The sequence below is a fragment of the Heloderma suspectum genome, chromosome 1 (genome assembly GCF_057233095.1).
Source record: "Heloderma suspectum isolate Gila_16-S chromosome 1, 16-S_ref, whole genome shotgun sequence".
NCBI lineage: Eukaryota > Metazoa > Chordata > Lepidosauria > Squamata > Helodermatidae > Heloderma > Heloderma suspectum.
This window is the reverse complement of record NC_139458.1, coordinates 36,597,087-36,622,302: the sequence shown is the minus strand read 5'-3', so window position 1 is coordinate 36,622,302 and position 25,216 is coordinate 36,597,087. Positions and strand designations below refer to the sequence as shown.

Sequence of the window (25,216 nt, the reverse complement as noted above, 5' to 3'; positions counted from 1 at the left end):
GTCCTCAATGTCCACAGACTAACATCGATAAAAACGTCCGTGGACAATTTTAATGTCATCTCATGAGCAGTGGACAAAAACAGGGCAGACGCTAGCAGCCCCCTCCCCCCAAACCCTAGTGCTGGGTGCCGCCGCCCCTCTTCCTCACGCTGGCTGTCAAGGGCTGGTGTGGGGAAAAGAGCATCGGGAGACACCCCCCAACCTCCTGCCCTGGCCTCCAGCAGGTGGCAGGGGGAGAAGAGGATAGGTGCCTCCTTCTTCCCTCCACCCCCACCTGCTACAGCAGCGGCGGCAAGGGACAAGCTGGTCGTTTTTCCTAAGGCCAGGAGAACTTAAGGAAAATGACCAGCCTCTCCCGCGCCACTGCCGCTGTAGCAATGACGGGGGTTGGACGAGAGGCGCTGCCTTCTTCCCCTCTTCTTGCTGAGGGAACTGGTGTCCGGGGGCGGGGGCGGAGTGGCAACTTCTTGCCGGGCTTCGAGCCCCAACAGGATGCTCGCGCCATCCCTACACACACACAGGGATAGAGGAAGAGAGGGACGGTGGGTGGGGAATCAGCAGAAACAGGAAGAGTTTCTGCTCCTCCAATGAGAGCCGCCTTCTTTAACAGCAGGAAAACAGCACAGCGCTCGAGTGTGAACCGTGCTTGCGCATTCGACGAAGTACTGCAACAGGGAAACAGGGTGAGTGTGAATAATCACGTTTTAATGAGATGGCATTTGACTTGCCGGTCTACTGAATTCAGTGCGCTAGCAGAAACAATGTAGATCCTCCCCCCTGCTTCGTGTGAACAGGGGCTCATCCAGGAAAACCTTTTGTGGGGAAATCTAAGCCCTATCCAGGCGTTCTCTTACCTGGGTAGATCAAACATGTGACGAGGGGAGAGGACTCTGGCCCACCTCCTTCTCTTCATGTGTTGCTGTCATTCTCTACCTGTGGAGGCTCTCCATGGGACCCTGGAGGCTGATTTTCCAGTGTTCTAGCTCACATGGAGAGCCTTCACAGATATCGAAGGCTCTTCTCTTCAGACGTCACCCTCCATAAGCAGAAGAGGGTGACTGATCAGATGAGGGAGCGGGGCAGGACTAGACTTCTCTTCCTCCTCATGTGTTTGATCTACAGGGGAGGGGTGTGTGTGAAACTAGGGGCTCTAGTTTCCTCCATATGCCCCAAAGTTTCAACCAATACATGATTATTGCCAAATATATCCCATGAGTATATAACCTACCTCTGCTCATATACATGTAGTGTGGGTTTCAGGTGGTACAGGGTGTCATGACTCCAGACTCTAAGGCTCAGCAGCACCCCAAGGAGGACTCAGTCCGATGAGTCACTGGTCACCCTACTTCGGGGAGAACCCTTTGCACCCCCTCAGATACCTTCTGAGGATGTAGCTCTTTCCTCAAACTGAGACTCTGCCACAGCTTCTCCTGGCCCTCGGCCACATAAGAGCATGAGGTTACAGAGATAACTGTGGGCCCTTTAAGGACTACAGTAGCATCTGGTGGAGGTGGAACCTCTGAGGGTCTGCCAGCCTGCTTAAGGCCTCATTTGTCTGCAGTTGCTTGCTGGGACAACAGTTATCTCTCAAGGGAAACACTCCAATGAGGATCCCTTGCAGTAACTGTCCAGGATCCTGACAGTTAGGAACATAGGAAACTGCCTTATAGTGAGTCAGATCACTGGTGTATTGTTGACACTCACTGGCAGCAGCTTCCTTGTGGTTCAGGCAGGAATTTTTCCAGCCTTACATGGTGATGCCTGGGATTGAACCTGGGACCTTCTGCTTGCAAAGCATGGGCTCTACCACTGAGCTACAGTTGTCCCATGTGGTGGATCTGACTGTGCTTATCAAGACATGACCTTATTTACTAGATGTGGCCCTGCTTTCCTGGACTCAACCCCTCTCTGCCTGACACTAATCTTTCTGTGAGTGGCACATACTACAGGCTCCTTCTTCCCCTGGGCAAGGATAAGGACAGTGACAACAGAGATCTCAACATTTTATTTTGAGTAACTGCAATTCTACCCACATTTGTAAGGCCCCATATTTCTGTCCCATACAATATATTTACGTCCCAAAGAAAAAGAAAACCACGAAGGCAAGATGGCTGTCTGCTGAGACGCTGGAAGTAGCCTAAGAAAGAAGGAAAGCAAAAGGCAACAGTGAAAGGGGGAGATATGCCCAATTAAATGCAACATTCCAGAGGTTAGCCAGAAGAGATAAGGAATTATTTTTAAACAAGCAATGCGCGGCAGTGGAAGAAGATAATAGAATAGGAAGGACAAGAAAATCAAAAACATCGGAGGTAAATTCCAGGCAAAAATGGGTATGATCAAAAACAAAGATGGCAAGGACCTAACAGAAGCAGAAGAGAGCAAGAAAAGGTGGCAAGAATATACAGAAGATCTGTATAGGAAGGATAATAATATCGGGGATAGATTTGATGGTGTGGTCAGTGAGCTAGAGCCAGACATCCTGAAGAGTGAGGTTGAATGGGCCTTAAGAAGCACTGCTAATAACAAGGCAGCAGGAGACGACGGTATCCCAGCTGAACTGTTTAAAATCTTGCAAGATGATGCTGTCAAGGTGATGCATGCCATATGCCAGCAAATTTGGAAAACACAAGAATGGCCAACAGATTGGAAAAAATCAATTTATATCCCCATACCAAAACATGGAAACACTAAAGAATGTTCAAACTATCAAACAGTGGCACTTATTTCACATGCCAGTAAGGTAATGCTCAAGATCTTGTAAGGTAGACTCCAGCAATTCATGGAATTAGAATTGGCAGATGTACAAGCTGGGTTTAGAAAAGGCAGAGGAACTAGAGACCAAATTGCCAATATCCGCTGGATAATGGAGAAAGCCAGGGAGTTTCAGAAAAACATCTATTTCTGTTTTATTGACTATTCTAAAGCCTTTGACTGTATGGATTATAACAAATTCTGGTAAGTTCTTGGTGGTATGGGGATACCAAATCATCTTGTCTGCCTCCTAAGGGATCTGTATATCGACCAACTAGCAATGGTAAGAACAGACCACGGAACAACGGACTGGGAAAGGAGTACGGCAGGGTTGAATACTCTCACCCTACCTATTCAACCTGTACGCAGAACACATCATGCGACATGCTGGGCTTGATGAATCCAAGGCTGGAGTTAAAATCGCTGGAAGAAACATTAACAATCTCCGATATGCAGATGATACCACTTTGATGGCTGAAAGCGAGGAGGAGCTGAGGAACCTTATGACGAAGGTAAAAGAAGAAAGTGCAAAAGCTGGCTTGCAGTTAAACCTCAAAAAAAACCAAGATTATGGCAACCAGCTTGATTGATAACTGGCAAATAGAGGGAGAAAACGTGGAGGCAGTGACAGACTTTGTCTTTCTAGGCGCAAAGATTACTGCAGACGCTGACTGCAGCCAGGAAATCAGAAGACGTTTACTTCTTGGGAGGAGAGCAATGACAAATCTTGATAGAATAGTTAAGAGCAGAAACATCACACTGACAACAAAGGTCCGCATAGTTAAAGCAATGGTATTCCCCATAGTAACCTATGGCTGTGAGAGCTGGACCATAAGGAAGGCTGAGTGAAGGAAGATAGATGCTTTTGAACTGTGGTGTTGGAGGAAAATTCTGAGAGTGCCTTGGACTGCAAGAAGATCAAACCAGTCCATACTCCAGGAGATAAAGCCAGACTGCTCACTTGAGGGAATGATATTAAAGGCAAAACTGAAGTACTTTGGCCACATCATGAGAAGACAGGATACCCTGGAGAAGATGCTGATGCTAGGGAAAGTGGAAGGCAAAAAGAAGAGGGGCCGACCAAGGGCAATATGGATGGATGATATTCTGGAGGTGACGGACTCAACCTTGGGGGAGCTGGGGGTGGTGACGGCCGACAGGAAGCTCTGGCGTGGGCTGATCCATGAAGTCACGAAGAGTTGGAAGCGACTGAATGAATAGACAACAACATACAATATATATTTACTCTTGCCTGGAAATGTTCTAACTGCTGTGGAGATTGTAAACTTCTTTTCCTCTAGTAAAACCAAAACGAGGGATGTGATGTGACGGCGGGGGGCGGAAGGAGTGCTATGTGGCTGTGGCACATATTTTCTCTTGCCTCAGGCAGCGAGAAACCTTGGGCTGTGGTTGCTGGTAAGGAATTTTTGTGAGCCTTCAAGCGTGTTGACTCTCCCCTGTCAAGGTGGCAGAGGGAAAGGAGCCTCCAGTAATTAGAAAGTGAGGGTGGTTCAGACTCTTAATCCTTCACTACCTTAAATATTCTGCTTCCATTAACTTTGTTTCCCATGATGAAAATAAATTGCATCAGTAGTTACTGTAAAACTCCCACAATGTTATATGATTCTCTCAACTTAGTGATTAATGCGGATGAAATGTTTTTCCAGTACTCAGAATGTTTTTCCGGTTATCGTCCCACTTGTAACTGCCACCAGGATGGCACCTTGAGAAAACAATGATAACCTAGGGTAAAATGAAACATACCTATAGGTAAACCAATCTTTCTCCATTTCTCACTTTTTTCTTGCCAAGAATTCTCAACATTACACATTTGTCTCTTGTTCTGCAACTTTTCAATAGTCTTTAGAAAGGTCTCCTACTTTTTCCAGAGTTTTGATAATGCAGAACATATACATACTTCAAAATTAGTTCTCTCAAGTGTGTCAACAGTACACAAGAACTAAATATTTGCACTGCCGACCTGGGCAACCCCATCAACACTAAGTCAGATCATCAAAGTTAATCAATCTAGCATGCAAATATATTTGGAAATAATGTGTAATCTATAATAAGAAGTAGCTCCGTAGTAGAGATATGCTTTACATACAAATGGTCCCAAGTTCAGTCCCTGGCATCTCCAGGTAGGACTGGAAAAGATTCCTGTCTGAAACCTTGGCGAGTTGTTTCCAGTCAGTGTAGATAATACTGAGTTAAATGGACCAATGGACTGACTCGATATAAGGCAGCTTCCAAATGAAGGCTTAAAACAAAACAAAAAATTGATCCATTTTCTTCAGTTAACCATATGTCATGGTTGCTCATGTTCAATTAATTCAAAGATTTTTTTTATTCCATTAATACATTCCCTCTCCCCACCCCGCTCAGGCATTTTCATTAATTTACTTTTATTAAGTAAACAATGAGCAAATTATTACACCAAGGGGAAAAGATGCAAAAGGAAAGGCCAACAGCTTAATACTGTTGTGGCAACTTTATTTCATGCTTCTGTACAAATTTTTGTTGCATGAGGGCAGAAAATCATTGATGCCTAATCATTTATTTAGTAAGCTTTCTTTTTAGCTTAAGGGATATCTCAGCAGGAAATCTACTGTAAGGACCTATCCTTTAGTATATCAAAGCAGTAGAGTTTGGGACCACTGATGTAGAGGATACACTGGAATTGCCATAGTCTTGGAGCTGTTTTAATACCAAACTAGATGATGCATTTATGTTTATTTATTCACAATGTCTATAGGTCACCCTGCAACGAAATGTTGTTGGGATGGCTTACAACATAAAATAAAACAAGTTAAATATTCAGTAACTATAAGCATACCTTCTCCAACCAGGTGCCCCCTGATATGCTGGACTGCAACTCACACCATTCCCAGTCAGCATGGCCAATGCTGTCTGGGAATGATGGGAGTTGCAGTCCAATATATCTGGAGGGCACCAGCTTGGGGAGGACTGTTATAAACTGTTTTTGACCTCTACCACAGAGGAGCATCTGCCCCTTGCTTTCTATCTTTGAACAAGGAAAGGGTCTGCAGTGACAATCCCCCGATCAGCTGGTGTGCAACAGTCATGCCACTGGGGCTAGGGATGGGAGGACAAGGGATATGCGGCTGCTGTGAAAAAGGCAAATGACATGTTCGACATAATTAGGAAAGGAATTGAAAATAAAACTGCCAAGTTCATACTCTCCTTATACAAATGTATGGTACGACCACACTTGGAATACTGTGTACAGTTCTGATCACTACACCTAAATAAGGACATTGTAAAGTTGGAAAAAGTGCAGAAAAGGGCAACTGAAACGATCAAGGGGCTGGAGCATCTCCCCTATGAGAGAAGGTTACAGCAGCTTGGGATTGTTTAGTTTAGAAAAAAGGTGAGTAAAGGGAGACACAACTGAAACTCATCCAATAAAACTAGACCACTAGACACAATAGAAGTGTACAAAATTATGCATAGTGTGGAGAAAGTACAGGGAGACGTTTTTCTCCCTGTTTCATAATACTAGAACCCAGGGTCATCCCATGAAGCTGGTGGGTGGGAGTTTCAGGACAGATAAAAGGACGTACTTCTTCACACAGCACATAGTTAAACTATGGAATACCCTTCCACAAGATGTAGTGATGGCCCCTTCAAAAGGGGATTAGATAAATTCATGGAGGAAAAGGCTGTCAATGCCTACTAGTCCTGATGGCTATATGCTTTCTCCAGAATCAGAGGAAGTATGCCGATGTACACCAGTTGCTGGGGTGCTGTTGCACTCATGTCCTGCTTGTGGGTTTCTGGTCAACAGCTGGTTGGCCCCTGTGTGAACAGAATGTTGGACTAGATGGACCCTTGGTCTGATCCAGCATGGCTCTTCTTATGTTCTTATGATGTACAAACTCATAGAGGTTCTTGGTTTTCTATCTCAATGCTCTTCTCATCTCATTCTCGCCTCCAAATGCGAGCGTCTTAAAAACAAACAGCAAAAGTGTGCATTTTTTAACATGAAAAATGTGCACTCTTCCAAGTACGTACACCGAATGCACACTTTCCCCCCATAGGTTAAAGCATGAAAATGCGGGGTTTGGTGGGAAATGCCCATTTTGGTAAGTGTGCCCTTTAGAATGCAAATGCAAGCTCGGGAAATTCCAAACATTTCCCGAGAATTATGCTCCTGCTCGTGTTCATGTTTGGGCTTGCAAATGGGACATGTTCACGTGATTTGCGAACAGGAACAAAATTCTCATACATACCTAATTCGGACAACTTAATGAAAAGTTTATCAATTGCTGGCAGTGCAATGGGAAGAGTGTAGGTGCAGCTTGACTACATCTCATTCACAGTATTAATATGGAAATGCATGCATTTGAACAAATTCTGCAGTATGTAAAAGACGTTTGACAGAGAAGCATTATTCACTCATAATCGATTCCATTCACTACCTTAAATTTTAAACATATTATCACAGCCATCATAATATCATAAATATTACATTACACTTTTGAAACAATAGTTGAGGGTCCCTCCCATCCCACCTTGCGGTCGATGTCTTATGTTCCTGTTGACTATAGGATGAAGGATGTTCATTACTGACTGTTGGCTGCTAATTTTTATGTTTTACGAGTGCCGGTTATTATTTTTTAGTGTAGCAACATGGGTTTCTGGGTACCAATGTGAAAAAGGCACAACATCTCCAGTAGTTCCACCTGCAATTCACCAGCTAACTGAAGCAATAGAAGGGGAGGGAAGGATGGTTGTGAAACATGCTTATAAGAGGCAAATTCAACAAAGAGTACAGCAGCTGGTAAACCGTTTGTGGCTTATGACTTCTGCACTGATGTGATTTTGAATCATGAGGCCCGTAGCCAGACGACTGAGAAGAAACCCTCCTTCAAAAATCCTGCAAAAACCTTCTGGAAACAGAGAAAATATCAGTCAGCTTGATACAGAGCATCTCACACACATTGTCAATTGGTCCTTCATTGTGATCTGTAGTAGCCTTCCCGCTCCAGATGTGTTGGATTGCAACTTCCATTATTCCCAGTCAGCAGGGCCATCCAACACGCCTGGAAGGCATTAGGTCGGGGAAGGCTGGTTTGCAGAGATGCTTGACGAATTTGATCTTCGCAGATTCTGATGCAAACTGGCCTGATCCACATATTCCAGATGAATGTCTGTATTGGAATATAATTACCCTTCAGATTTTGCACATCCCCGAATTTCATAATGCAGTTCTCGACTTTAAAAATGTGCCAAAAATGCATCCAAACATGCCCATTTTAGGATAAAATCTGTTTAGAAATTTGTATTTTGAGAGAAAATATGTTTATAAATGCACATTTTTGAGAAAGTACATTAAAATGTATTTTAAAATATGAATTTTCAGGTAGTTTTTTTGGAAGATGCATGTTAATATGGAAATGGGATAAATGGATGTATGAATAAACACATGTGAAACTGAGATGGACCAGAAACAGACTGATGTGTCTGGCCCTACTGATCTGAAGTTTTAAAAATCACTTTACTTGCTATAATGTCTCATTGTCAGATCCTATTAATACATAACTCGTTCATCAAGGCTACTGACATTATCATGGAAAGTAACAATGCAATTTATAAGGGCTGCAAGATCAGTGCTTCGCTATATCACCAATATAGCATGGAGGCCGATCCCAGAAAAAATTGTGACCGCATTGCATGGGTTAGGGTGCAATTCTATGCATGTTTGGACTGAAAAAAGTCATACAACTCCCAGTATGCTGGCTGGGGCATGCTGGGAGCTGTAGAACTTTTTTCTATCTAAACACACATAGGATTGCGCACTATTAATCAGGCTGCTCAAGATCCACTGCTTATTGTATACAATTCTTTTAAATATTTGTATGGTATTTTATATTTGTAATTGTTTATATGGCATTTTAGCCTTTTAGCTGTTTGTAATCCGCCCAGAGAACATTGGTTATGAGGCAGATATAAAATAAATAAATAAATAAAGTGTAAAGACACGAGAAATGCACTTAGAAGCTGGGGTAGTTTTTACATATGACGTTTCAATCTGATTTTATGTTCAATTGGTCTGTAATTCAAATGTAAAACCTTCAGAGAATGTAAATTCAGTTCCTCTTCTGTAGCACAAATAATCATATATGGCACAAAGCAGGGGAAAAAAAGAGCCTCTAAAGGTGCTTTTTAACATCTTGGGTGAAAACAGTCTGTCATTGCAACATAAGTTTTTGTAGGCAATCTCTCTATTACTCTTCCCCCCTCCCCATCTTTTACATCCTGCCCTTCATTCCCAATGGGATCTCAATTCTCTGTCCCCTACAGAATCCCTATTCTGCCATAGTGTCTTTCTCTCCATTACAGAGAAGCAAGGAAAGCACATAGATCCTGAGCTATGCCTGATTTCACAAGAGGATGGTTTCCCTTTAGTTAAACCCGTTTGACAGGAACCCAAGAGGAGATCATTCCCAATTTACACCCCCTTTCCCTAGTTCCTGTGAATGGCAAAGTACTAAGCACCTATCTCCCAAGGATCCAATCACCCCCATACCCACTTTGGCATCTTTTAATTGACTGGCTGTTCCCTCTCTACTCATCAAGCATCACCCCTTCTGGAACACATCATAAAAATGAAGTATCTTGAACATGCCTTTGTCTCCATCTTTATTTGCCTAGGGAGTCTCTGCTCCTCCTCTCTGAGATGAGCCCTATCTCTTTGCACATCAGCCAAAGATAAGGTAAGGTATTACCTTAGAGATGATACCAGTTTAGGTTAGTTAGGGCCAAAACAGATGCTACTTTAAATGTGTGTCTAGCAGCTATTTCTTCTTTTCATTTTTAATCTAGAGTACGCACAAGGGGCTGATGTGGATCTTTAAAGGGCCCCCCCCCCACTAGGGTCCTCATTCGGATTGGGGGCCCTGCATCTAGAGTAAAAATGAAGATGCAGGGCCCCCAATCCGAATGAGGACCCTAGCGGGGGGGGGGGGCTTTAAAGATCCACATCAGCCACTTGTGCCTACTCTAGATTAAAAATGAAAAGAAGAAATAGCTGCTAGGCACACATTTAAAGCAATGTCTGTTTTGGTCTGTAGAGAAAATATATGTATTATTTTCTTCTTTGTGATGTCTTATTTCTCCCAGTCTCTATCAGTGATCTTTAAATAACCCTTTATGATTGGGCTTGACTGAATCCTATGCTAGCTCATCAGGTTGGTCTCACCCACATATCTGGCTGTGTGTGCTTGAGTTAAAAGAGCCTGGGAAAAAATCTGTCCCTTCTCCATAATAACACAGGTCTGAATCAAGGTAAAGTAACAATGGGTGGTGGGAGTTGTTGGTTATTTATGTAGGCAGCACCTCTCAGCCTGTTCTGTCTCACAAGAAAGGTGGGAGCGTATGTTCCATCATCACAATTTCAAATACAAATGCATCACTATAAACAATTGAAAATAGCAATAAAAAATCTATACTTCCAAAGATGCATTAAGTCAGAAATGCATAATGTTTTTTAGGGTTGATTCCATTTTGGAGAAGCTCTGGGGGCAGGGATGCATTCCAGTAGTGAGGAGAGCCCCAGACAAAAGTGGGTGAGGCTGAAAAATCCAAATCACCCTCCTACAATTCCATTTTTACCAATTTCTAGTAGGAAGAATGTCTACTTAAAAGTAAGCATGAACAGCATGTCTCCCAACAAACGACCAGGACAAGCCTATGCATGTGCATATCTTCTCAGAAGTACGAAGGACTGAATCACTCAGCAGCACTTACGAATAGCATTTCTACTCACTCAGAACTAAGCAGGACAAAGCTCAGAGAGAAGCAGGGCTGAATCACTTAGCAGCTTCCTCCCTTCGCCTTGCCCCCTATGCCCCACAAGGAAAAGCTCTTATCTCCCATCAGCAACTGATTGGGAAAATGAGCCTTTTTCATTGCTAACCAGGGAGGTTCCCCATCTCTGCAATAAGTGGATGAGGTACTGGGTATACAAATACATAGGGATGAAGTATAGTCAGGGCTGGTGTCAGTACCTGGCATTCTTCAGCAGATGTCAGGGCACCTACTCCCTGACGGGGCCCGCTATTGATGCCTGTCCTAGGCCCTCCTTAAAAAAAAGAAAAGATTGGACAAAGCACAACAAGCAATGGCAAACGGCTGGATTTAGCCACCCTTTAAATTTCCCACAATGCCTCTGTCCTAGATTTGCTCTGGGGCATTGTGGGAAATTAGAAGTGTGGCTAGGCACAGCTGACCAGCGCTGCTTAGAGCACTGTCCCCACAGCCTGGTAAGGCCACTGGGAACTAGTAACAGAGGATGGGGCCCATGAGAAGGCACTTTGGTTTCCTATCAAACCTGGAGTCAGGACTGAGCAATGTGAAGGAGTTTTATTTTGGGGTGGGTATCAAAACTGTTTTTGTAGGCTTGGAGACAATTCCAGAAGATATGGTTTGAGAACCCCATGGTTCATCTTATTGTAGCTTCCATTTATTTCAAAAAATGTCTTCATGGAAACAGGTATTGTCATTTTTTTTTAAAGTCTCTGTTTATCATTTCAGCTTCACTGAGACAGCCACGGTTCTCTTCCACACGCAAGTACTCTTGTCTTGTCTGCAAGACAATGTTCAGACACTCCATAAATAGCACCAAGAATAGTATTGTCACTGAACGGAACTCTTCTATCTGTTTGATGGAAGTTATCAATCCTGCTGTTGAAAGATTTAACAAAACAAGCAGAAAAGAATGCATGTAACAGTGAAGGATAAGGAGCCTGAACATCCGCTTTTCAATCAGAGATGACATGCTGTATGCTTTAGGAAATAACATGTTCAATAGCAAGGTGACAAACAGCTTGCTACCAAAATGCATGTTTTAAAAAAGCAGACAGTTGCCAGGTACATGGATGCGGAGCATGCTAGCCCTTATTTAACTGTTCCATATCCCTGTGCAAAGTCTCCTTTCCTTCCAATGTGGGTATAATCTCAAAGGATTCAATCCTCCCATGCTAATTAGATTGACAGTAGGGGTAGGTGAGAATTTTGTTTCAGTTCGGCTTTGAGAAGAATTTACCAAAATTCATAAAGTTATCCATATTCAAGACAAAAAGAATTTGAGATTAAAAAAAAAATGTGGGAGAGACCAAAACAGATAGATTCGTCCACCCAGGCCCAGGGGTTTGAGTGCTTAGCTCTTAAAAGTCTAAGCTTGAATCTCTGTGTATTCAGCCACGGCAGTGCTTAATTAGGGTTACCACCTCTTTTTTCTGACAGCTCCTCCTCTTTAACAGCCACATGGCAGGGAAGTACATCATGGCCTTCTCCATGCTGGGAATAGCTGAACCTGTTGAATTTGGATGGTGCAGATGGGTGAGAATTTAGTTGCAGTTTGTTTTTTTTATAAGACTTTACCACAATTTGCTAAATTCTTCTTGTTTGAGAGAGAAAGAGCTCCGCATTTAAAAAATGTGAAGATGGGAGAAAGTGAATGTGGAAGAAATTCATGCATCCCTAACTGACCAGTACCATAACAATATAAATTAATGTTTGATAAAATAAGCTCTGACCTACAAAAAATTATGCCACAATATATTCATTCACATTAAACTCATGCCACAAGACCCTTGGGGGGGCATCTCGATGTAAATAGTTTGCCTGGTGGAACCACACTGTCTACTCTCTAGTCAAACCGATAACTTTCTTCAGAGAATCGAGCTCAGGAATGGGTGAGATGGTTTAAACTGCAACATGAGCATGTGGAATGCTAGGATTTGGGAGTCTGATGCCACTGGGCAAAGGCTGGTTCAGTAATCTGCCCCTCACGGCCATTCATGCTGCCACTTCATAGGGATTTGGTGGTAGACCCAATTTTGCACATGGACCTGTTGCTGTTGCATCTAGTTTGCCCTGAAGTCAAATGGAGCTGAAGTCATAACAAGGCATTTCATTCAGGGGAAAAGAGGAAGAAGGATGTAAGGGACACCACAGAACCAAAGGCAGGCAGGGAAGGAAGGAAAGAAGCAGTCTAGGAAGCAGGAAAACTAGGTTTGATGGACTCTGTTGACAGGTTTCTTAGAAACTAAGTCAGGAAAAGAAGCAAGCTGAAGCAGGGTGTGGTGTGAGGATGCTGGTGGATTTGAGAGCAGAACTATTTGATTGATTGATTTGATTTGATTTATACCCCACCTTTCCACCTAGAAAATGGCACTCAACCTATAAGAACCAACATTTAAAATGAAAACTTAGAACAATCATCAAACAAATACATTAGAAACACAATTAAAGAACACAACAATAAAAGGATAAACCAGCACCCAACTACGTCAATACTGGCAAAGATGTGTTTCTGGTTAATGGAGATGCAGGGGAGGATTGGCAGGCAGGAATGGGGAGGCTTAATTGTTGTGCGCCCACTGATCCTCTCCCGCCGATGACCCCCCACATCTACTAATGACAGAAACATGGAACTGTGAACCCTGCCCATTCCTCATTGTGTTTAATTCCACCCTGGGCCCCCTGACTAGGCTAGAAAGTCATAATCCCTGATCTTACACAGATAGTCTGCAAATACTTATACCCACCATGAGGGAAGACTTGCCCATGGTATAGGCTTCCTGCTATGCCCACAATCATAGGTTGAGACTTCTGGTGTGTGACACACTAATGAGGAAACAGCCCCAGCTCAGACTAAGCATAAGTGGGGAGGAACCTGCTTTGGGCTGCAACACAGAGGGGTTTGGCTGAGGACAAGTTAAAGGAAGGCTGAGGGAAGACTAACAGCACAACCTTATACATGTCTACTGAGAAATAAGTCCACTGAGTTCAGTGGTGCTTACTGCCAGATAAATGGGCTAAGGCTGAAATCTTATTCACTCTCACAGGGAAGCAAGTCCCATCAAAATGAGTGGGACTTCCTTCTGAACTCTTAGATCAGTTTTCCCCAGCTGGTGCCCTCTGGATGTGTTGCACTGCAATTCCCATCATTCCCAGCCAATGGCCCTGCTGGCTGGGAATGATGGGAGTTACAATCCACCACATCTGGAAGGCACCAGTCTGGGGAAGTGTCTCCTAGACAATCCATTGAGAAACTGTGAAGTTCCTGCTTCCTTTGGCTGCTAACTGGCACAGGGAGACTTTTACAGTCTCTTACTTAATCTGTTGTTTTATGAGCAGTCAATGAAAGCGGACCCTAAATAAGGGATTCTACAAACTTAGATTCGTTTCCCAGACAAATGTAGAGCAGAGAAACCATAAGCTGTATCAATTTCCATCAAATGAGAACAGTCCTAAAAAATGTAACTTTCAGTTCATTAAAAAATGGATCTTCTGCTCTTATTTATGGAGATAAGGGATACACACACACACACACACACACACCCGAAATCAGAGTGCATTTAAAAGTCTCCATTTCCCTGAGGGAAAGCAGACTGCACATAAGTGATATGAATAGGGTTTAAACCATTGTTAGCAAACTGGCATTATGAAGTCAAGTAAATTAACAGCTTTAACAAGGACAGAATAAAAACCCATTTCATCTAATCCTGAAACTGGAGGCAACTATTGAGGAATGTTAACAGTCCCTGCAAGCTAAGCTCAGGCTGCCGTCCCCTTTGTCTGTGGCGGAACAGGAACGCTAATATATTCTGCCTCAGCTAAAAAAGGAACCAATGGCAGGACATCTATCTTCCTCCAAGAAGGTTGCCAGGCAACCGGCAAACTTTCAGCTCAGGGCTGACGTATCTGGACACAACAGTGAGATCCCCCCATCAGTCGCAGCTAACTTGATTTTGATGGATTAAACTAAGATGAAAATCTACTGCGCTCCTCTCTTCGAAGCGCAGGGATCATTAAGATAACAAACGAATACGCCATAAAACACAGACACGATTCATTCTGAAGACAACTGGTAGGAAAAGGCGGCCATTAATGAGATTAATGGTCCAAAACAATCCCTTGTTCAACCATGCAGAAGAGCAGTTAGTAAAATCTCAAGGTAGAGAAGAAGACGCCGCGCCTCTTCTCTGTGCGTCAATAAGGCAATGTAACCTTTCGTTGCCAGCTACTTGCACAATATTTAGGGCTGCTGCGTGTGTAATGCGCGAGAGGGACAAGGATGCCCTACCTGTCTAATCTAGCTAGACAGTTGTGTCGCTTTTATGGCTATTGTGGCACAAGGGGCATCGCAGTGAGCTGTACTGGCTGATCAAAACCATCATTATTTCTAACAAAAGTGTCAACACGGTGCTTCTGTTTGGTTAACAACAAACAACAGAAAATTATCACTCCTGAGCTGGGAACTTGACAGAAATTAGTAACTGCATTTTACCGTTATGGGCAACATTTATGGGAGCTTGACTATACTTACAGTACAGTGAATGATGTCTGGGACAGACCTGGGAGTCCTATGGGTTCATGTTCTTTCTCTGCCATATGTCGCTGGCTGACCTTGGGAAAGTCACTGTCTTTGAAAAGGACGAACGCCAGTCTACCTAATAAGGGTGTTTGCAGGGTGGACATGAGGAAGCTTGTAAATCCCTTTGCATACTAGACTTGCTATGTAAATGCTAAAACAATACATTAAACCACTGCACACATTGCTAAGGTCACTGATAATTTGAGGAACGCACTGGATCAAGTTTGGGATAAACAACAAACTTAAAAAATGACATTGACAGAGCCGATCACCGCTTTAAAAAAAAACAATAATATTTGTTTTAATATTTAATAATAGTGTTCTATTGCAAAACACAGGTTTTGAATCTCCTGTTGGGGAAAAGCAGCGGGGAGTGGATTTAGAGCAGAGATGCTATGGGAAGGTGAAGCGTTATGCATTCCCTCCCTTCTTCTCTGTTCCAAATTCCCCGCAGCCCAAACTGCTTTTCTAAAGCCCCAACGACAAAACAATGTTGGGGCTGTAATACATGCATCTCATAAGGGAAATGGCTATAGCTCTGTGGGTAGAGCACATGCTTTTCATATAGAAGGTCCTGGGTTCAATCGCATGCATGTAGGGCTGAGAAATACTTTTGCCTGAAGTCCTGGTGAACCACTGCCATCAGTGTAGACCAGGGATAGGCAACCTGGTGCCCTCCAGATGTTTTAAACTACAACTCCCATAATCCCTGAGCATTGGCCATGCTGGCTGGGACTGATGGGAGTTGTAGTTCAAAACATCTGGAGGGTGCCAGGGTGCCTACTGCTGGTGTAGGTAATACTGAACTAGATGCCATGGGTTTGACTCCATCTAAGGCAACTTCCTCTGATCCTAAGATGCAGTCAGCCCTTTGTTAACCGGTGAACCCCTGCATTAAGCATCTCTCCAGGTGTTGATCCACAGACAGAGGAGAGATCCCTGGTGAACATCAAATATATCAAGAATCTCACAAGTTTAGAAGAAAGAGCCCAACAGTGATGCCCAACCTGGGACCTGGATTCTTCGGAGTGTGTCTGCTCCACATCAGCCTGCCCATGCGCTAAGTCCTTCTGCAGAAGCTCTCCTCCAGTGTCCCACTCATCTGAAGTAAGGCGAGTGGCTATGAGAGAAATTAACTTCTTAGCTGTGGTGCCTCACTTGTACGGATGTACGAATCCCCTACCTGCCAGTCTGGGGGTGGGGTCTGCGGGGGGGGGGAGGCAATCTGTTCCTCCCCCCAGAATCCTCTTCAGCCAGCTCCGTTCCGCGGCGATTCCGCAGAGCTGCCGGCCAGCTCCGAAGTGCTGGCTATACAGCCGCCATGCCGTATCGCTGGCTGAAGGGGATTACTGACTGTGGATGCATTTGGCTGCATTTACCTTAAACTAAGGCCTTTACAACCACAAATGGCATCCTGGACGCCATTTGCATCCATGCTTTTCATTAACGCGATAGGCTACACAAATATTTGCATAGCCTATCATGTAAAAGCAGGGACGCAGGGACTGCATGTATGGCTGTATTTACCTTAAACTAAGGCCTTTACGGCCGCAAATGGCATCCTAGACGCCATTTGCGTCTGCAGTCAGTCCCCTTCAGCCAGCGATACAGTATGGCAGCCGTATCTCTGGCAATCCGGATCCGGAAGATCCGGCCAAAGAGGATTCCGCGCGGAAGCGGGGGTAAGTCTTCCGTTCCGCCACAGACTCTGGGGGGCCGGATTCTTTAGAAGCCGGCCCTATTGGAGTCCAGGGCGGAATTCTCCACCATCCCTACTCGAGGAATTTTCTCCACAGGGAGTTCTGCCTAGCTGTCTTTTAGGAACCAGGTAAAGACCTTTAAAAAAATCCAGGCTTGTAAGCTCTGATCTCACCATCATCATCACTCTGCAGTGATCGTTTTTAAACTCTGAACTTATTGTTCTATTGTGCGTTTTCTGGATATTTTGAATTGAAGGGCAGCACAGAAATGTTTTCACTAAGCAAGCGAAGGGTTAAAAGCCACTGTGACATCAGAAGTCAGCAGACCAATCCTTTCCCTTTGCCTTCTCCCCAATTTGCATGTTTGGAAGTTTCAAGATCACAGTGGCAATAGGTTAGCCCACAAAGAGGAAATGCAACACCACAAAGAGGACAGTGACTTGCTTATCATTTGTGTATGATAATATATAGGTGCAGATGCAAATCTAGAAATCATTACTATAATTGAAACAGAAATACAATACATCTCACCACAGAGGGGAAGGCCACAACCTGTATGGTTGTTCAGTCCACTGTCCAAGTTGATGGGCAACTTCAAGTGCCCTGCTCAACCTTCTTAATATAGCTCTTTATCTTTAAACCAGGACTGGGAAGCCCTTCAAACAGAGGGCTGTCCTCGGTAAAGTAGGACACATGGCCACCGTAAGCTGTGCCATGCTGCAAGTTTCAAACATTCTTTCCATTTGGTAAACATAATAATGAAATTCAGGGCTTCACCATACAAGGCTAAAATCCTGCATAATTACCAGGGCTTTTGCTTCCGGATTCTTTGCAGGATCTTGGCTCCTTTACACAGGAAGACACATGCTTTGAATCGGAGGCCTCCTTTCTCAGCAAATTCTATATGTTTCATTTTACAGTCACTAGATGGTGCTGTGGTTATAGCGCAACTCTGTCATTACACACAGCCAATATATTGGCTTAACGTTCCTTAGTGGGTTATCTCCGATCTTTTAAAAAGCAGGATAAAGGTCAGAAAGCGCAGGCGGCGCCCTGGAAGTTGACAACATTGTGTAAAGGACCCGCAAACTGCCTTGAGTGACCAATCATGAGCATGCAATAAAAGACTCATGTAGAAATGCTCTTATAGGTACCTGGCCCAGTAGGGACAAAACACTGCAAAACGGGCTTTAAAATTAATTCACAGATAATGAAAGCATACATGAAGGAGTCAATTCAAAGTGCTGGTTTTGGCCATTAAAGCCCTGAACAGTTTGGGGCCTGTTAATAATAATATGCAGATGCAAAACCTTCATAATTGTGGATCTAGTTCTGAAAACAGATTGTTGCTAAAGTGGGAATATTCAGCTCCAGCTAGGCTTCAATTGTCTGCTATATTACAAATATGTTTTTCCAGCTTATCAGTGGATCAATGATCCATTCTATATGCACCGGAGGCCGTCATTGACTTTGATGAGCTTACATCAAGCCCTGGGGCCGCAACTGCTAATGCACAAATGGGTCTTTAGGAAGGTCTGGAATTTATTATTAATTAATTTAAAATTACAGTAATTGCAGAGGTGTTCATCATATTGTCAGTTACATGCCAGAACCTTCTTCCTTGCCTTCTGTTGATACTTGCGGCATAAGTGACAGACCTTTGGGGAGGGGGGGCGTGCTTCTTGATGTAGATATTTGAAAAGAGAACCATGCAGCGATTTTTCTGAATAGTTTAGATGTTTAGAATATTATTTTATTGAGATATATTTAAGAGAGCAATACTGTGGTCAATCGGCGAGCATCCCAGGGACCATATGGTGGTTCGGGAAACTCCTCGAAGTCAGAGACAGCACTCCGACCTTGGAAGGGGGAGTCAGAGATCCAACCCCAGACCCCTTCCCTTCACAAACAGCATGGAAAGAACTAGGCCAGCAGCTTCTTCAAGGTTGGAAAAGCGACCTTGGAGGAAGATGAAAGGGTGTGTTCCAGTGGGTAGGGAGGAGAGGAAACCAAAGAGGCTAGAATACAAGTTAACCTGAGCCTCCCCCAGCCTCTTTCCCTCTCCCTCCAAAGCACCCTCAGTGAAAATACATGAGATCAGAGGGCGGGGAGGCAAAGATCGCCTCCACCGCCCCTCCTGCCCTCCCAGCTTCAGCCTCGCAGGGCATAGGAATCTCAAAAGCCACAAGGCTCAGAAACCCTCAGAAACCTTAAATTAACCTGAAAGTGCTTTACTGTGCATCCATACTCAGACGTAAATCTCGTTAAGTTCAATGGGAATTACTGCAATATGAGTATGCATAGGATTGCAGTCTGAGTGGCTTTACAAAGGAACAGAAGTGATAACGGTTCTTGGGTGCCTCAACCAATCTACATCCATGACTGGATTAACCAATGACTGGAACTCACTCACTTCAGTTATATATATTTATAAGCTGCCTGTCTGGACCAAGTCTACCCAAGGCAGTGAACAAAGTACACGTGTAAAAAGGAAAACACAATATAATATTATAATGAAACTTCAACATTCCAAAAAAATACAAAAAGCCAACAATACATTAAAACATATTGCAACTGAAGGGCCAACCACATATCCCTTGGGAGAGAGTTCCATAAGGTAGGGCCTACTACTGAGATGGCCATGTCTCTAGCGCCCACCAATATAACTGATCTTACAGATAGGCCAATAAGTAGGAGATCCGAGGCCAATCTTAAAGCACAAGCATGTTCATTTGGGTGCATATGGTCTTTCAAATAACCTGGCCCCAAAGTTTGTATTTATTCTCTTCTCTTCATTATATTTCTGTACTGCCCAGTAGCTGAAACTCTCTGGGTGATTCATAAAATAAAGCTTAAAACCATACAATATAAAACCATAATGTAAAAACCTAAAAAAAAAAAAGTTTTAAAAAACAGAATAGAAACAAAGTAAAAACCAACAACAGTGCAAGATCTGAAATGCACTGATGTTTTGAAAATGAAAATAAAAACATTTTCTTAGGGCTTTAAAGGCCAAAAACAGTGCTTTGAATTGACTCCTTCATGTATGCTTTGAGTCTTCATTCAAGAAGATGTATCTTCATTTTCAAGCCCATTTTTCAGTGTTCCACCACCACCGGGCCCATGTACCTCTATATCTCAATCACTTTTACAGTTCCATTGATGCATCCAACGAAGTAGGCTCACGCTACAATAAAATAGTTATGTCTTTAAGTTACCACGAGACTGTTTTTTGCTGCAACTGACAAACATGGCTACTCTTCTAGAGACATTCCACATGATATTTACCATGAGGGAAATGCAATATGTGGTGAGAAATAGCTATGCAGCTGAGTCCTGAGGGGAGCACTGATACGGGTATTTCATGATGCATCTCTCTCACAGGAAAAACACTCAAAACGGGTTATCAATAACTTCTTTTCAAAGTTAACTTTCTGTATTCGAGTCAATATCCAAACCAACCTTACACCAACTTCACTTTCATACACTTCCAAGACAAAAAGGCAACTGTTTCTTAGGATGAAATCAAAGTCACCTCTACCATACTTGCTTTTGGTCTCTGATTTTCACTCTCAGAGGTCCCCATATTTGAAATCAAAAGGGATATAATATTAATGACTTGTTGAGTGAAAGAAAACAACAGCCAACAGTCCCTAGGAAAAGTCCCCCACTTACAGACAACTAACTGGAAATCTTCCATCCATTCTGCTAAGGAGGGAGAATGGCTGCTGAGCCAATCTGTTGGAAGGCTAATGTAGCTTGCTAAAGCCACGAAAACAGGAGTGGAATCCAACAACTACTGATTCACTATGTGCGGCGGGGTAGTGGCACCCTTGAGGAAGGTGAAATTCCTTGTTATGCAACCTGTCTCCAACTATATAGAAAGCAGTATTTCATGGGAAACACTATTTAAAAAATAAAATAAAATCCTGAATCTGGGATAAAATCTACACTTTGGAATTATTCTCACAGCCTCAAAGCTAGAAAATAATAACGATTTCACACTTTAAGCATACAGTAAGCTTTAAGCATACTGTTGACATTAAATATAATAATAATAATAATAATAATAATATCTAAATTTATATACCACTTTCCAGAGAGGTATCAAAGTGGTGAACATAAAGTGTAATACCATCACAACAACAATAAAAACAACAATAAACACAATCATAGAATCATAGAATAGTAGGGTTGGAAGGGGCCTATAGGACCATTAAGTCCAACCCCCTGCTCAATGCAGGAATCCAAGTCAGAGCATTCCCGACAGATGGCTGTCCAGCCTCGTCTTCAATGCCTCCAGTGTGGGAGAGCCCACTACCTCCCCAAGTAATTGGTTCCATTGTCATATTGCTCTAACAGTCAGGAAGTTTTTCCTGATGTTCAGCCGAAATCTGGCTTCATGTAACTTGAGCCCATTATTCCATGTCCTGCACTCTAGGATGATTGAGAAGCAATCCTGGCCTTCCACTCTGTGACAACCTTTCAAGTACTTGAAGAGCGCTATCCTATCTCCCCTCAGTCTTCCCTTCTCAAGGCTAAACATACCCAGTTCTTTCAGTACAATAACAAAAAATAATCAGCAGTAAAAATGCACACCCTACAGTGTGCCACAGATCATACGAGGCTAGGTCACATTTGAGGGCAAACCTGTGTGAAAAGATGGGTCTTGAGAAGACATCTAAACTTCAAAACTGTGGGGACCTGTCTAATGACAATTGGTAAAGTGTTCCAGAGGGTGGGTGCTGCAACACTGAACACTCTACTGCAAATGCTCCTGAGGCAAACCTTCAAAAGTATGCCATCTGATGATCTCAGAGACTGGGCAGGGACATAAGTGGTGAGGCAATCCCTAAGGTGAATACTAACATATTTGGGAAGAAGAAGGAATCACCATTTCAAACACTGACTTGCATGGAATAAATGTGGTGGTAGAAGTAGGTTTACCAATGTCTAGGATGTTTAGATAGATAGTACTGGGTTGCTATACAATCCAATGATTTAAATAACCTGCCAGTTTAAGACCAAATTTAAGGCTATCTCATAGTGGCTCAAACTCCACAAAGCCAGGAAATTGGAAGCTTAGACTGATGCCTTAACAGATGTGCCCCATGATCTGTAATGATATTGTACAATGTCAGAAATTGTGCTTGCTTACAACTTACCCCCCCCATGCACCCACCCTTTTCCTTGGTCTTTCACACCCAAATCCAGATGGGGAGGATGGAGTGCCTGGGGCCAACAAAGATGCCCCATATTGTCCTGGTCCTGTATTGCTTTATGAAGCATCTGAAACTTACTATAATGCTAGAGGAATCCTCAGCGAGTTGACTCAGGCCTATTTGTTGCTTGTAAGCAAACACAATTTGTGACATTGCACAACTTCATTACTGATCACAGGTCATGTCTGCTAAGGCATCAGTCTTAGCTTCCAATTTCCTGGCTTTGTGGGTGTTGAGCCAACATCAGATAGCCTTAACTCTGGTCATAACCAGCAGAGGTTTTTTATAATTGAAATTCCCTGGTTTTTAAAAAGAAATTCATAATTACAGTACTCTGAAAACACACACACCATAAACTAAAATCCAAAAGACAAACGTCATTAACTGAGTCGGCATGTACAAATGAATAGATATGCCCCTATATGTTTAGAATAACTTACTTCTGAGTAAGCCTGCACAGGATTCTAACATAGCTTTTTTCTTTTCCTCCCTCTCTTCATCAGTGTTCTTTTGCTAATCAGTGAGAGTGATTCCCTCAGCCTTCAAAATTACCTCACTCTTATCTCAGCTGACAGTTTCCTGCTACCCCTCTCCCAGAATGCTGACAAGAACAGTGGAATTCAACATACTGGAGTACTGGCAACATTCTAGCTTCAGGGTGAAACTGAGCATGCCTGACATAACTTTGCCAGCAGTTGCTGCCATAAGCTTTCACGGGGCAGTAAAACCTTGGTAAGTTTTAAACTGCTGCTCAGAATTTCACCAGATCAATGAAAGGCACACCTCCTCCACAAGCCTGAATAACCTACATTAGTAGTTTTCATCAAAATGGGGGGGGGGGAATGATATGCCGCAGCTTGGAATAAAAAGTACAAATGTGTCAATTTTCAGCACTTTTTAACTTGCTGTATCTGTGGCAATTTGTATCAGATCACTTTGAAATTTTACACAATTATAGACCTCATCAGGTAGATTATGGATGCCAAGGTTCAAGGTATTATCTAAGCAGGTCATTTTTCATTTTTATAAGCAGTGGTGTTTTGAGGTTTTATAATGGCAGAACCTTTTTCTTTTCTTTTTTGCAGCTCACCTTAACTAATGGGACACCCCTGTGCTCCTTTAATAAGACAGATTGAAATGCTGGAAATGTCAACTTGAAAATATGAACTTTTCCTATGTACAATGAATTGTGATCTAGTGAAGGAATTTTGGTCTTGAAAGCCAATTACATTTTCCAAAATTTTTAGAACTAACCGATATCCCCCCCCCCCGCCTCCTGCACACGCACACACTCAGAGTTGTAAAGTAGCTATGGCCTTTCTCTTTTAAGAAAAATAGCCTATAAAGATTGGCCCAAATTTCCTGTTGCACCAGGAAGGGAAGGGCAAGAACAAAACAACAGGCACACAAACTTGTTGTGCATTATACTAGCCCCTTGTTTTTAGACTTCACAACAGTCTAAGCAATCTGCCCGGAAGTTTTTGGGTTCATTTTTTTTTTAATCTGGCCAGTGTTGTATTGAAAGAGTAAACTTAGATAGCAGCATTGCAGGATTAGCCTTGGCTTCTTTATGGAAAAAATGAGGACACCATATGGATTATCCTCTGAGGTATTCTCCTCCACCCACTGAAACTGTGGGATGCTCCTTTCTCTGGTAATAGAAAGGCTATTATGCTTTCTGCCTCATTTTCTCAGATACTTTCCCATGAACACAAGAAACCACCTTATATTTGCTTTAGAGCTTTTGTCCATGTGGCCACTTACACATCACCAAGAAAGAGGAAATCCATCACCAAAAAAGAGGACAAAAGGAGATACAGATTTGCATAACATTTGCACATGTTAGCTATAGATGCAAATTTAGAAATAATTACTAAGATTCAAAGAGAAATACAACACACTTGATCGTAATCGGGAAGGCTATCACCAGGAGACCTGTGTACCTGCCCAGTCTGCTGCCCAGGTACAGACTGTTGACAGAAGTCCCATCCCAAAGTCCACTTTGTGACCTGGCTCCACTTCAGAACTTTGTGCCTGTTTGAACCTGCTTGCTCTCCCTTCTTACAGTTCCTGATCTTTAAAGTGGACTTGGACTAGACAGCCCTTAAGATAAAGAACACCTTCAAATAGGGGAGTGTCCTCTGTAAAGTAAGCACACAGCCACCCGAGGGGCCCAGTGCTTCCTGCTCTGACTGGCAGTGGCTCTCCAAGGTCTCAGAAGCCTGCTACTTTTGTAACAGAAGATGTCAGGGAATGAGCCTGAGACCTTCTACAGGCAAAGCATACACACCATCATTTAACTATGGTCCCTCCCTGGTTCTGGATTGAAATAGTTTTGCAACCCTCTCCCCCTTATTGCATCATAGTCAACAACTACTTCATCACTGGTTTTATTTATGTTTTTCCTTAGGACTTTTCCTTTGGAGCATCACAGAATCCAGGAGAACGGGTGGAGTAGGAGCAGAAATGATCAAGCGTCAACTGTACTGTCCAAATTATTATTGTTATGTTATATAGTCATCATTATCTGGATTTATGCCCTGTACTTAGAATCCTAAATATACCCAAAGCTTCATGAATGGTTTATGAATTATAAACCATTCACAAACAAACTCAATTTAAATTAAAATATCACATAAGCAACTCCTACATCTTATGAAGTCAAATAAATGGGGTAATCAAACAGAATAAGTATCAGCCTACTGAAATGTTCAGAAAGTCTCTCTCTAAATGTTTTGTTAAATTATATATAAAAGAAAAGATCTAAAAACAGGTTTCCATGGACAATCAAGCAAAAGGAATGATAACAGTAAAAAATGCCCCCCCAGTTGTTCTTGCAGAAGGTATACCTTCTGCAGGACCTCTCCAGCAGCAATTCTCACAAAACACATGGACTCGTACAAGGCTCTCCTAGGTATACAAGGTTCATCCTGTGTAACTGAGCAGGATTATACAATGCAGCTGCTACACAAGTGGTTGAATAAACAGGTTTGGAAAGGCCACCCAAGACATTTTGCTGCCTTAAGCAGAGCAGGAAATGGTGCCCAGACCCAAGTCAGGATGCTTCTCACAAATGCCATCCCACCCTCTCTTGCTCTCTCTGTCGGGATCTCTCTCTCTCTCTCTCTCTCTCA

General features: G+C 43.0%; 1 long non-coding RNA gene across 1 annotated transcript; it reads left to right on the top strand.

Annotated features, from left to right (window-relative positions):
- The first annotated feature begins 622 nt into the window (after positions 1-622).
- On the top strand, positions 623-24,795 carry LOC146357126 (uncharacterized). The gene is made up of 5 exons (XR_014788641.1): positions 623-683; positions 9,430-9,491; positions 12,022-12,117; positions 22,586-22,814; positions 24,493-24,795. It is a non-coding gene; the product is annotated as an uncharacterized LOC146357126 (long non-coding RNA).
- The last annotated feature ends 421 nt before the right edge of the window (positions 24,796-25,216 follow it).